At 49.5% G+C, this 14,788-nt stretch overlaps 1 pseudogene; it reads right to left on the reverse strand.

Moving 5' to 3' along the window:
• Positions 1 to 3,840, reverse strand: part of LOC102836105 — an 8,242-nt pseudogene extending 4,402 nt beyond the window's left edge.
• Positions 3,841 to 14,788: the final 10,948 nt, after the last annotated feature.

The following is a 14,788-nucleotide window of genomic DNA, read 5'->3' on the forward strand; positions in this document are numbered from 1 at the left end:
GCAATAATGGGTTCAGACACAACAAGAATTGTGAGGCGGGTGCAGGAACCAGCAGGGTTTTCTTCTCTTGTTTGTGGGGTCACTCTGAGTGGGAACCAACTCGAAGGCACTTAACAACAACAACAACAGCATACTGAATGATGCGGGAAGCATCAAAAGGTGATGGAAGGAATACACAGAGGAAGTGTACCAAAAAGAATCAGTTGGTGTTCCGCCATTTCAGGAGGTGGCATATGATCAAGAATCAATGGTAGTGAAGAAAGATGTCCACACCGCACTAAATGCATTAGGGAAAACCAAGGCTCCAGGAATTGAAGAAAAAGTAACTGAGATGTTTCATCAAATGGATGCAATACTGGAAGTGCTCAGTTGACTATGCGCTTCCAAAGAAATCTCGACAATGACTGAAAAGATCTTTATTTGTGTGCTCATTCTAAAGAAAGGTGACCCGGCAGAATGCAGAAATTATAAAACATTATCAGCAATATCACTGAGGATAATTATAAACAAAGGTTGCAGCAGTGTATCAAAGGGAAACTGCCAGAAATTCAGCCCAGATTCAGATGAGGATGTGGAATGAGGGATATCATTGCTGACATCAGATGGAACGTCAGATGGATCTTGGGTTAAAGTAGAGAATGCCACAAAGATGTTTGCCTTTGCCTATGTTTTATTGACAAGGCAAAGGTATTCAACTGTGTGGAACATAAAAAATGATGGATAAAGTTGGGATGACGGGAGTTCATGAACACTGCATAGTACTCATGCAGAATCTGCACATAAAATAAGACGCAGTTGTTCTAACAGAAAAGGAGGACACTGAGTGGTTTAAAATCTGGAAAAGATTTGTGTCGGGACTGTATCCTGTCACCACACTTATTCCATCTGTATGCTGAGCAAATTCTAGAAGCTGGAAGATGGCACCAGGCTTGGAGGGAGACTCATTAACAATCTCGATATGCAGATGATACACCCTTGCTTGCTGAAAGGGAAGACCCGAAATACTTGAAATACTTACTGATGAAGATCAAAGACTACAGCCTGTACCTTATGGCTGCACCTCAATGTAAAGAAAACTCCTCACAATTGGACCAATTAGCAGAAAAAAGGACCATTAACATTGAAAGGCTGCATCTGAATTACAGTGTTGGCAAAGAATACTGAATATACCATATATTGCCAAACAGCAAACAAATCTGTCTTGGAGGAAGGATAGGGTAGGATTGTCTCCCGGGGCTTCTGAGGCTGTAAATCTTGAGGGGAGCAGTTTGCCTCATTTTCTCCAGCGGAGTTGCTTGTGAGTTCAAACAGCCAATCTTTTTGTCAGTAGCCCAGTGCATAACCCACACTACCAATAGTAGTGTGGGTTATGCACTTATTCAGGTGAACATTCTTCAGAATAAACTGTTTATGTATTTAAAAAGCACACATATACATGTATGTATGTTGGAGTCCTGGTATAGTGCTGTATGGTGCTGTAGGATAAGCACTGGACTGCTTACTGCAAGGTCGGTGGTTCAAACCCACTAGTCACTCCTTGGAAACCCTATACAAGGTTGCTATAAGTCAGAGCTGACTCAATGACACTTAACAATAAAATATATGCATGTATTTACACATACCTAGACACAGACACACACACACACACACACACACACACATATATATATATATCAATATATATTCACATATCACACACACCAAATTTGATACATACACAGATGGTTGGTTGGTTGATTATGTGCCGTGGAATTGGTTCCGACTCATAGTGACCCTGCATAGGGTTTCTGAGACTGTAAATCTTTATGGGAGCAGAAAGCCTCATCTTTCTCCCGCGGAACAGCTGTTAGTTTCGAACTGCTGAGCTTAAGGTTCGCAGCCCGATTCGTAACCACTACGCTACCAGAGCTCCTTACACACATACTAGGGGGCTTCAGAAATATATATGTGCATATGTACGTATGTATTCACACACATAAATATATACACACACATATTACACACACCAAATGATACACACACAAGGGAGCATCCAAAGGTTCATGGGAAAATGGGATGAAAAGATAACGGCATTTTTCCATGAACTTCATGAAGCTCTCTAGTATATATGTTGGAACTGTAGAGTCAGTTCCAAGTCAAAGCAAACCTGTGTACCACAACGCCAGCCCCACACCAGCCTCACATTGTCCATGTTTGAGCCATTGCTGAAGCCACTGAATCAGTCCATCTTGTTAGTGGTTTTCCTGTTTTGATGATCCTCTACTTTACCAAGAAGTCCTGGTGTGGCCTTGTGGGTTAATAGGCCAAAGTGCAAAGCCGTATGAACTGCAAGGTCGGCTGTTCAAGTTCACCAGCTGCTCCTTGGAAATGCTATACGGGGTCATTATGGGTCAGAACCGACTCGATGGCACTTAACAACAACAACAACTGTACCATGTTTTACATGATGTCTTCTCCTGACAACATGTCCACAGTACACGAGATGAAGTCTCACCATGCTAACTTTTAAGAAGCAGTCTGGGTGTACTTCCTCCAACACACATTTACATATAAAAAGTTGTTAGGTACTACTGAACTGATCCAACTCACAGCCAGCCTTAGCATGTGGCAGACTAGAGCTGCCCCTTGGGCTGCCATCCTTACAGCAGCAGATCTCTGAGTCTTTTTTCTGCAAAGCCACCCTTTCTGGCAGAGCCAGTGGATGGGTCTGAACCACAATCCTTTAGGTTGGCAGCTCAACTCTTACAAATCACATACCAATATATTTGCATAAAAGGAGCTCTGGTAGTGCAGTGGTTACAAATCGGGCTGCTAACCTCTGGGTCAGCAGTTCGAAACTACCAGCTGTTCCACGGGAGAAAGATGAGGCTTTCTGCTCCCGTAAAGATTTACAGCCTCGGAAACCCTATGCAGGGTCGCTATGAGTTGGAACCGACTCCACGGCACTTAACCACCACCACCACCGTATATGCTCAAATTATATATATTCCATGCACCACATATACACACCACACATTCGATGACACTGCAAATATTGTTCGGCTTCTAATCCTTTTATTTACTGTGACTTGGATGAACTACCTCAAAACAAAACAGAAGTATCTAAGGTAAAAAGATTATTTCCTTTAAAATAGAATTTCTTTCTTTTCTAGCAAAACCTAAGAGACAGAAGCTTGGGAGCAAGGCTCTCTATCAACCTCTACGTATAATACTGTGGTCTACACACTCTCAGGACCCTCGGATAGCCACCCAGCCCCGGGTGACGGGGCGGAGGTCAGGAACTGAGCGCCAGGACCTAAGCGGGAGGGTCCCGGGCACGCACGCACCCAACGAACCCCGCGGTGAGCGCTCCACCTGCCCTAGGCTGGGCAGCAGACGCCCAGCCTCGTGGTTGCCATGGTTACTGCGGAGCCCCGCGTCCTAGGTTTTGGAGGGAGTTGGGCGCTGAGAGTTAGGAGGACTGAGAGTGGGAGAGGACAAAGGGAAGGAGGTGAACTGCTAGAAAGGGCATTCAAGCGGTGTCGACTGAGGGGTCAGGCTCCCGAAGTGGGGTGGGAGGAGACAGAAAGGGGAGGGGAAGGGCCTTGTGAGAGGTGGACCGAGAGGGACTAGGGAGGCAGACGTGGGGTCGCCCCGAGCGTGGACGACTGAGGAGCTTGGCCCAGGCCCCTCTCATCACCCAGACCCGCTCTCCACCTCAGTTTTGCTCACCCTCCAGCGGGGTCGCCAGACTCAGCCATCTTCCCGTCGCTAGGCAACGCCGTCAACATCCGGCGGGTGGCTGGGACCCGGCTCGCGAGGAGGGTTGGGCAGCCGGGTACGCGGGGTGCGGCCGGCCATTGTGCTATTGATACCCAAGGAGAAACCCGTAAAACACAGATGTAAATGCATTAAAGATCAGTAGCAGTGGCTCGGTGTCCAAGCTTTGATCGCACGGACTCAGTGTCTGTAAAGCGAGAACAGTGTCCACGTGTGTCTGGCCCCACAGCCCGGGTGTGCGGGGGAACCAGACCCGGCATTTGGAGATCCCGGGACGGCGGTGCGCTCCCTCGGGGTGGCAGGTGGAGGTGGGGCGAGTGGGGGGGTTCTGGAGTCGTTTTCACCCCCGAGTGGGTCGGGACCCGAAAGGTGTGTCTGGTGCCGGCTAGTCCATCGTCTGGACTCTGGGACCTCGGGCGCTGGGTTCCGGGTGACTATTGGGGTCCTTAGCGGGAGGAGGGGTGCCTAGTGGCCTTCCGGTGCGTGTCCGTTCATTCTCAACCCAAACATTAAAAATAAAAAGGCACAGGAGAGGGCGAGTGAGCACGTGGAGCGTCCCAGGGGCCCTGCTGAACTATAAGGGTGCAGGAGTCTTATCGGGGGCTGGGTCCCGGGGCCGGAAAGTGAGGCGGGCCGGATCCGAGGCGGGCGGGCCCGGCGCCCGGAGGGAGGGCCGGGGGCCGGGCCTCGCTGCAACCCCGCCCCGCCGCGCCTTAGTAGCGGCGGCAGTGGTGGCGGCGGCGGTTGCTGCGGCTCCGAAGCAGGCGGAATCCGGCCCCCGCGGCGGGATCCGGGTGGGTATTGGGGTCAGACCGGGGACCGTGGGTTGCGGGGTCCGAGGGCTCTCCGGGGACTGGGCAGTATGCCTGCGGCAGAAACGAGGTTGGGGGCACGAGGCGCATGGGCCTGCAGCGGCGGGCTCGGGAGGGCTGGGGTCCGGCCGCAGCCCCGAGCAGTGCAGGCCCCCGGGAAGGAGCGCGAGTGGCACGGGGGACTTGGGTCGCACATGGAGACCCTGGGGACCTTTCACCCCCGCGGCAGCGATGCGGGAGACTCGGGCGATGAGAAGGCCCAGTTCGCGAGAGACTCGGTGAGACTGGGTCCCCGCCCGGCTGGAGCCGTGGACCCGAGAACTTGCGGTCTTTGTCTGATTGGGTCGTGAGAGCGCGCAAACGGGAACTTTTCAGGGGCCTGGCGTTTGTGGGACACAGCCCCCCAAGTCTGCTTCCAGCGTCGCAGCGAGCGCGCGCGCTCATTGCTTTCCCGGGCCTTGAGGTTGGCGGCTCTGGGCTGGTCAAGACAAGGAAACTGATTTCCTTATAGTCAAGGCTCTTTTACGTGGGTCTTCCCTTAGAAAAATAAAAGAGATAAAAGGAAAGAAAAACGCAATTTCAGATTGCTAAAAATAACTCGAGGAGAAACCCTGCCCAAGGCAGCGAATCTGGAAACCCTGTAACTCCCACACTAGAAAGTTGGTGTCATATGTTACCCTAATCTAGTTCAGATACGATTCAGAAATAGAAAACATAAGCAAGCCAGTTTCATATCGCTGCGGGTGAAGTTGGTGTTCCAGTCCTGGTCGCGGCCTTCACTATCTGAAAGCATCGGGAAACGTTCTCGAAAAATGGTTGTGTGGGTGGTGGTGGTGGTGGGCGCAGATGCTGGGATGTGAGAATTTCGTTCCAGATCGATCAGGGAGATTTGATGAGAGAACTTTTTAGAATCTGTGCCTTTGTTTTAGAAATTGTCATTAGAAAAGTTGATGTTTGAATTGATGGTTGTTACCTGCCCGTTCCACCCACACTAACCTGTATAGGGTTTCCAAGGAGCAGTTGATGGGTTTGAACCTCCAACCTTGTGGTTATCAGTCCAGTGCTGATCCTAATACCACCACATTAGGAGTCCATTAAGCACGCTTGTTGTGTTAAGTGCCTTTGAGTCGGTTCTGACCCATAGGGTTTCCGAGGAGCAACTGGTGAGCTTGAACTGCCAACCTTGCAGTTCAAATAGAAAGCTTTTGTGGATAAAGGATTATTAAAGGGAAGTGTGAGGGTCCTGGCGTGGTACTGTAGGGTAAGCACTGACTGCTAACTGCTAGGTCGCTGGTTCAAATCCAGCCACTGCTTCTGGGAAACCCTGTACAAAGTCACTGTGAGTCAGAACTGACTTCACCACCACAACAAACGGAAGTGTGTCTTACAAAGTTTGCATTACAAGCAAAGTGTGGTTCATTGTATTTTCTGGGGCACTTTTCAAAACATGTTTATGGCAAAAGCAAAGAAATGAGTCTAAAGAAAGTTCTTGCTAGTGGTATGCATAATTTAGCCCTCAAGCAATTGTGGTTTAAATAGCTCTGTTGGCTAGGAGTCCTGGTATGTCTGTAGGATAAGCACTGGACTGATAACCTCAAGGTTGGTTTGAATAGAAAGGTCAGCAGTTGAAGCCCGCCAGCTGTTCTTCGGAAACCCTCTGCAGGGTTGCTGTGAGCTGGAACTGACTCGATGGCACTTAATAATAACAGCGTTATTGTATAGGAGTCCTGATTGGGCTATAGGGTCAGCACTGGGCTGCTAACCACAGGGTCAGTGGTTCAAACCCACCAGCTGCTCCTGGAAAACCCTATGCAATGTCGCAATGAGGGAGCTGACTTGATGGCACTTAATGACAAAATTGTGCGCTAATGCACTGCCATTCCCCCATTTTACAGATGGAAGCACTGTGACTTAGAGAGGTTCATGCAACTAGAAGTGACAGACTCCAAACCAGTTGCCCTCAGTGCATCCTGACTCATAACGTCCCTGTATGTGTCAGAGGTAGATCTGTGCTCCATGGGTTTTCAGTATACCCCAGGCTTTTCTTCCGATGTGCCTTTGGCTGGGCTCAAACTGTGACATTCTGATGAGCAGCCATGCACTTGACTGTTCCACCACCCAGGAAGTGACAGAATTCCGTCTTAAGTCCAGGATAACCCAGCTCCAGAGCCTGTCCCTTAAAACCATGGTACCACACTGCCTTCCAATTATAACTGTACCCTGTCATCCAATACACATACTCCCTGTACTCCCTTTTCAGATAAAACAATGGAGTTCATCATTCACTCCACCAAGCAATTCTGAACAATGTAAGGGCTTGGGGACCCATCTGACTTGCTGCTGATATCAGCTACTGTTAGTAGCTGATAAGATGGCCATTGAGTTTGCAAACCCCCAAACCAAACCTGGTGAGGTCAAGTGGATTCTGACTAAGAGCCACCCTAGAGGATAGAGGAGGATCCCCCGCTGGGTTTCTGAGCCTGTAAGTTTGTACAGGAGCAAACAGCCTCGTCTTTGGCGGATGTGAACAGCTGACCTTTTGGTTAGCAGCCAAGCACTTAAGCATCGCGCCACCAGAGATCCAACGTAAAAACGTCAGCTTTAGAAACCCTAAGAGGGCAGTTCTACTGTCTTCTAGAGTTGCGAGGAGTCAGAATTGAGCCAACACCAGTGTTTTTTATTTTTTTTAACTGAATAGCCTGTTTTGGGGAGGGGATGTGCTGGATTCCTGCCCCTCAGGTGGTAAGCTGACCATAAGCACATGTGGAATCCAACATCTAGAAAGATTTACCATGTACCTTTTGTTTGTAGCTGGCATCCTGGTGGCACAATGGGTTAGGTGAGCTACTAACCAAAAGGTCAGCTGTTCAAATCCACCAGCTGGTCTGAGAGAAAACTATAATGCTCTCTAGTCCCGTAAGGAGTTACAGCCTCGGAAACCCTAAGGCTTAGTCTGCTCTGTCCTATAGGATTGGTTGGTTGGTACCCATTGTAGGAGACCTTCTGGTGGTGCAGTGGGTAAGTGCGGGCAGCCAGGGCCCAGGAGGCTTCCAGGCTGCTCAAGCTCGGGCACCCATGCTGACGGACCTGTGGTTTTCCCGGGCCTGAGCCCTGAGTGGCTTCTGTGTCCCAAACACTGTGATGGAGGACGGGGCTCCTAGCAACAGCATCGCATCACACATTTCATGTTGTGTGTTGTATTGTTGTTAAGTGCTGTTGAGTTGATTCCAACCCATAGCGACCCTGTATAGGGTTTCCAAGAAGCGACTGATGAGCTTGAACCACCGACCTTGTGTTGTATTAGATTTGTATTATGTTGCTGCCCATGGGTGAGGCCAAGGCCAGGAAAGATAGCCCACCGTTGCCCTCTTCCCCTCCAAAGCAAGGAGCCGTGATGCAGAATCCTTTTACCGTTCGCTTCACTGGGCTCCTTCCGAGCTGCCGGACAAGAGCCGATCTGAAACAATCCTTTTTTTGCAGGTTCTGTCTCAAGGTCGAAAGAAATTGATCCAATTGAGATGAAGTTCAATTTCTGCCTAAAGTTGCTTCAATCTTATGGGCAAGGGAGGGGACAGAAGAGCCCAAAGCCACAGTCCAATCGGAGCACAGGCACTCAGGCTGTCTAGGTGCAGAAAGTGGGCATACCTGATGGGCAGCTCCGGTCCCCAAGTGGGTTCACCCAGCAGCCTGACTGAGTTGCTCAGCAATATGGAATCCAGGGAGACAGACTCTGACAGACGTATTTTGGTTCCTCTTTGCCTTCACTTCCTGGGACAAAACACCTTTCCTAAGTAACAACCGGAGCTCTGGTAGCATAGTAGTTAGGAGTTGAGCTGATAACCTCAAGAATAGAAGTTTGAACCTACCAACTGTTCCACGGGAGAAAGATGAGACGTTCTGCTCCCATAAAGATTTACAGCCTCGGAAACCCTATGCAGGGTTGTTAAGAGTCCGAACTGACTCCACGGTGTATAGCCAAGCAAGCAAGCAAGACCTGGGGTCCTGGTATGTGCTGTGGGATAATGCACTGGACCACAAGGTCAGTGGTTCAAATTCACCAGTCGCTTTGTGGAAACCTTACACACAGGGTCACTCTTATTCGGAATGGACTCGATGGCGCTTAACAAACAGGTTGCCCTGCGCTAAACCTCAGGTCCTTTGTTTTAAATACAAGTTGATTGTCTTCACCAGGTCCCAAGCTAGCATGTGGGAATCCTGAACTCTGTGTTGATATGTAGCAATAGCTGTAAGAATGCCGTAACTTGAAGTCAGATGTGACTAAGGGACCCAGTCATGCCAGCGGCTAACAGAAAGGTTCACGTCTACCCTTAGGTACCTCAGAACAAAGTGCTGGTGGTCTTCTTCCCCCAAACCAGCCACTTCAAACCTCATGGAGCACACACGGTTGTACTCGGACACACGTAGGGTTGTGATGGGTTGACCCAGCAGTAACCGGTGTAAGGTACAAATTCCTTCCACAAGTTCCCACGGGGAAGGTGGATGTATGAGGCTGGAACTGGGCAAGACAGAAAACTAAAAAGAGCAAAGGGGGTGCCTGGATGTCTGACCTGGGTGACGATGTGGGAGGACTGTGCCCCCCAGGACTCAGGGCACCTTTCCTCGCCAACCTGGGGTTCCCAGAAGGTGGTGGGGCCTCCTCTGGATGTGTTGGCGGCAGCTGTTCTGTGGGTAGAGTGATCCTTGTGTGCAGCTTGGGTTCTGGGGCCAAAGCAGATGAACTGGTTTCTGGCTGCCACGTGGCAGGTGACCGGAGCTCTGGCCTTGGCTCCCTCAGCAGTCAGTGTCAACGCTGTGGGCTTTGTCCCACTGCTCATATTGCCCCAGGTGACCAGTGCCCCCTGTCCCTGCTTGGCTCTCCCCTTTATATTGTCACCATTGGGCTGCAGCCCTGGGGTGTGGTGGGGACTCACAGCTCCGGGAAGTGTAAGGGTGGGCTGATTAAATCCAAGGACAGAGGCCTTTTGTCCAGTGGCTCCAGGCTGCCCTGCTTCTTGATTTTCCGTAGAAGATTCTGGAATAAACTTTCGTACCTTTGCTCGTGCTTGTTTCCTGTTTGGGGATAGATGGAATCCTGTCTGCCAGCACAGGGACTTGTGACTTTGGGCAGAGGCAGCCTCCCAGCACCAGCACTGTCTCTGAGCAAGGAGCTGTCCAGTGACCACTGGCTTCTCAGGGAGGACATCACTCGGGCTCACCGTGTGGGAGTGTCTGTGTAGGGGTCCATGGCCAGCGGGGGAGCAGATGGTGTGCCTTGTGAGAACTTGAAGTCCAGGGCATGATGGATTGGCAGATCATGGCCCCTAAGACAGCCCCATCCCTGGCACCTGCTTCAGACAAAGAGGAGGACGTTGGTTAGTGGGTTGACCTTGAGTTGGGAGATTATCTTGGGTTATCTGGAGGTCTCCAATGCCATCACAAAACCAGTTGGTCCCAACTCTTGGCCACCCTGTGTGTGTCAGAGTAGACTGTGCTCCATCGGGCTTTCAGTGACTGAGTTTTCAGAAGTAGATTGCCAGGCCTTCTTCCAAGGCACCTCTGGGTGGACTTGAACCTCCAGCCTTTCGGTGAGCAGCTGAGCGTGGTAACTGTTTGCACTACTGGGGACCTCTGTAATCACAGGGGACCTTACCTGTGGAGGAGGAGGAGGTAGAAGAGAGTCAGAAATGCCATGTGGGAAGTGTTCCACCAGACACTGCTGGCTTTGAAGGTGAACAAGGGGGCCCAAAGCTAAGGAATGCTGGTAGTCTCTCTGGTAGCATAGTAGATATGAATGGGGCTGCTAACCTCAAGGTCAGCAGTTTGAAACTACCAGCCGTTTCGTGGGAGAAAGGAGGCTTTCTGCTCCCATAAAGATTTACAGCCTCGGAAACCCTGTACAGGGTCGCTGTAAGTCAGAACTGACTCCACGGCACATAATAACAATGCTGCCGTGACACATACCACAGTGGATGGTTTTAACAAATAGAAATCAATTCTCCCATAGTTCAGGAGGTTAGAAGTCTGACTTCAGAGCACCGACTCTGGAGAAAGTCCTGGTCTCCTTGCAGCATCTGCAGGCCCACATGCCTTGGAGAGCCCCATGTGTCTCAGCATCAATCTTCCCCTGGTCTCCTCTCAGCATCTGCAGGCCCACATGCCTTGGAGAACCCCATGTGTCTCAGCATCAATCTTCCCCTGGTCTCCTCTCAGCATCTGCAGGCCCAGCATGCCTTGGAGAACCCCATGTGTCTCAGCATTAATCTTCCCCTGGTCTCCTCCCAGCATCTGCAGGCCCACATGCCTTGGAGTTCTCCATGTGTTTCAGCATCAATCTTCCCCTGGTCTCCTCTCAGCATCTGCAGGCCCCGCCTACCTTGGAGTTCTCCATGTGTCTTGGCATCTATCTTCTGTAATTCACAAGGCAGGACCCAGGTTCAAGGACTCACACTGCTCCCAGCTCCTGTATCCTGGAGATAGTAGGTCCGACTTCTGCTCCAGTCTCTCTCCCTTTATCTCTTGTAAGATAAAAGGTTTTGCATGTCACACCCTTGGGAATCTCCCTTGGATCAGGGTGGAGATAGCATCAAGGGTGTTGTTGTTGTTGTTAAGTGCTGTGGAGTCAGTTCTGACCCATAGCGACCCTGTACAGGGTTTCCGAGGGTGTAAATCTTTACGGGAGTAGAAAGCCTCATCTTTCTCCCGCGGAGCGGCTGGTAGTTTCGAACTGCTGAGTTTAAGGTTCACAGCCAGATTCGTAACCACTACGCTAGCGTATCGCACTGTTAATTGATGGAATACAAATTGAAATGTTTCAACAAACTGATGCAACACTGGAGGCACTCACGCAGCTATGCCAAGACGTTTGGAAGACAGCTACCTGGCTAACTTATTGGAAAAAATCCATATAGGTGCTTATTGGAAAAAATTCCAAAGAGAGATGACTCAATGGAATCCAGAAACCATCAGACGATATAATTAATATCACATCCAAGTTAAATTTTGCTAAAAAAACTAAAAAATGGTTCCAACAGTACATTGACAAGGAACTCTCAGAGGTTCAAACTGGATGTTGACAAGGATGTGGAACGAGGGCTATCATTGCTGACATCAGATGGGTCTTGGCTGAAAGCAGAGAATATCAGAAATATGTTTACCTGTGCTCTATTGACTATGCAAAGACATTCAATTATGCAGATCATGACAAGCTATGGGCAACATTGAAAATGAGTTTTCCAGAACACTTCATTTTGTTCATGAGGAAGCTGTACATAGACCAAGAGGCAGTCGTTCTAACAGAACAAAGGACACTGAATGGTTAAAAATCAGGAAAGGTGTGTGCCAGGGTTGTAGTCTCTCACCAGACTTATGTTGAACAAATAATCCGAGAAGGTGGAGTATATGAAGATCATGGCATCAGGATTGGAGGAAGACTCATTAACAACCTGTGATATGCAGAAGATACCACCTGGCTTGCTGAAAGCAAAGAGGACTTAAAATACTGATGAAGATCAAAGACCACAGTCTTTAATATGGGTTTCACCTCAATGTAAAGAAAACAAAAGTCCTCGCCACTGGACCAATAAATAACCTCATGATAAATGGAGAACAGATTGAAATGGTCAAAAAATTCATTTTGCTCAGATCAACCATCAACACCCATGGAAGCAGCAGTCAAGAAATCAAACAAAGTGTTGCATTAGGCAAATGTGCTACACAAGACCTCTTTAAAGTCTAAAAAAGCAAAGATTTCAGTTTGAGGACTAAAGTGTGCCTGACCCAAGCCATGGTATTTTCAGTAGCTTCATATGCATGTGACATTTGGACCATAAATCAGGAAGCCCATAGAGGAATCGATGCATTTGAGTTATGGTGTTGGAGGAAAATATTTAAAGTACCATGGGCTGCCAAAATAACAAACCAATCTGTGTTGGAAGAAGTACAACCAGAATGCCACTTAGAAACCAGGAGGGCGAGACTCATATTTTGGTCATATTATCAGGAGGGCTCTGGTAGCATAGTGTTTACGAATCGGGCTGTGAACCTTAGGGTCAGCAGTTTGAAACTACCAGCTGTTCCACAGGAGAAAGATGAGGCTTTCTGCTCCCGTAAAGATTTACAGCCTCGGAAACCAGGGTCGCTGTGAGTTGGAACTGACTCCACAGCACATAACAACAACATCAGGAGGGCCCGGTACCTGAAGAATGACATTATACTCGGTAAAGTGGAGGGTCAGCAAAAAAGAGGAAGATCCCTGAGGAGATAGATTAGTACAGTCACAGCAGCAATGGGCTGAAGCTTAATGATTGTGAGGATGGTGCCGGATTGGACTGTGTGTCATTCTGTTGTCAGAAGGTCACTATGAGTCGGAACTGACTCGACGGCACCTAACAACAACAATCCCACCCTTAACTCTCTAATCCGTTCATCACATCATGGGGGATGGCTGCATCTCAACTGCCCAACCACGGCCCAGTCACGCTGATAACAAAACCTGAACTACCTCCCCAAGTGTTTTCTGACTGCTGGCCCCCCAGGACTGTAGGACAATAAATTGGGGTTGTTTTAGACACTAAGCCTGTGGGAATTTGTTACAGCAGCCTCAGGAAATGAATCCATGAGGAATGGAAGACGCGGGAGACGCGCAGACGTGTCTTTTGTGTCTTTGTCTAAATTTGCCTTCTTCTCCCCTGTCTGGTTTTTCAGTGACGTTCCGTCTCTCCCTCTGGTGGTGGTTTTGTGTTAGGAAGGTGATTCCGAGTCCTGGAGACCCTGCAGGACCTACTAGAACTGTCCCCATAGAGTTTCCGAGGCTGTCAATCTAGAGGAGCAGATTGTCACGTCTCTCGCAGCAGAGCTGCTGGATTTGAACCGCTGACCTAGCCTAGAGTTCAAGCCATCCAATGTGGGTGTTGAATTTGGGATGTCTTGGCTTCATGTCCTGTAAATACATGCCGGAGGTTACTTGCCCCCCCCCCCCCAGGGTTAGAAAAATCTTGACTAGTTGCAGGGACGTGGAGGAAATGGGGATTTGTTCGCAGTTGCCCTGGCTTCTCTGCAGGGTTGTGAACTAGGAAATCTGGTCCTTTCTCCCCTAACGTGTGTTTTGAATTCTCCCTCCCTTTTTTCCCACCTCTGTCTTTTCTCGCTCTCTCCATCCCTTTCACTTTCCCCTGCTTCTCCCTCTCTTTTCTCTCTCCCTTCTTCCTCTTTTCTCTCTCCCTTCTCCCTCTCTTTTTTCTCCCTCCTTCCTCTTTTCTCTCCCTTCCTCTCTGTTCCTCTTTATTCTACCCTCCCTTACACCCCTCCCTCTTCCTCTTTTTCTTTTGAGGACTTTTTCCTTTTCTGTGGTTTCTTCAATCCACCCCCTACTCTACCCCTCAGAACGCTCTGTAACCCTGGAAGCTGCTCCAACTATAACCGCATCACCAGGTTACCCCCCGCCCCCAACCTCCCTCTACCCCAGCCCCAGCCCCAGCCCTGGGCTGCTGAGAATACAACAAAGTTCTGGAGCTTTCCTGGCTCTGAAAGGCTTTCAGGTTAGCCAGACAAGAAGGACTTCCACATGGGAGGGTTTCTGCCGAGGGCTGTCTGGTTTCAGCGTGCGTATATTTTTGTTGGGTGGCGGCCATGCTGTTGTTTCTTTTCCCGTTACACAATGGCCTGGTTTGCACAAATCTGACCCCACCCCAGGGGCCCATAGGGCTGAAAGCACCAAATGCCGCTGGTCATCCTGCCGCAAGTCCATGGCTGTCTAAGTTCTCCAATACTCACGTTGGAGGGACTTTAGAAAAACAGAAATTGTTCCGTCACCGTTTGAGAGGCTAGAAGATGGAATTCAAGGTGCAGACTCTGGGGAAAGGTCCAGGTCTCCTGTCAGCATCTGTGGGCCCAGCGTTCCTGGAGATCTCCGTGCGTCTTGGCCTCCGTGCATCTTGGCTCCCCAAGGTCTGGGAGCTTCCCAGGGCAGGGACAGGTCCACAGGACACAATCCACTCCTGGTGCTTGTTTTTTTTTGGTGGTGGTAAGTTCCTCTTCCTTTTTCTTGGTTCATTTCTCTCGTCTTTTATTTCGTGTAAGGTAGAAGATGTTGCAGGCCGCATTAAGCTTGAGTCTACTGCTGCTGCCACTGTGCCAATCCATCTCCTTGGAGGGATCTTCCTTTTTTTTGCTGACCCTCCACTTTACCAAGAATAATGTCCTTCTCCAGGGACTGGCCC

Source organism: Chrysochloris asiatica, unplaced genomic scaffold, assembly GCF_000296735.1.
Source record: "Chrysochloris asiatica unplaced genomic scaffold, ChrAsi1.0 scaffold00132, whole genome shotgun sequence".
Taxonomy (NCBI): Eukaryota; Metazoa; Chordata; class Mammalia; order Afrosoricida; family Chrysochloridae; genus Chrysochloris; species Chrysochloris asiatica.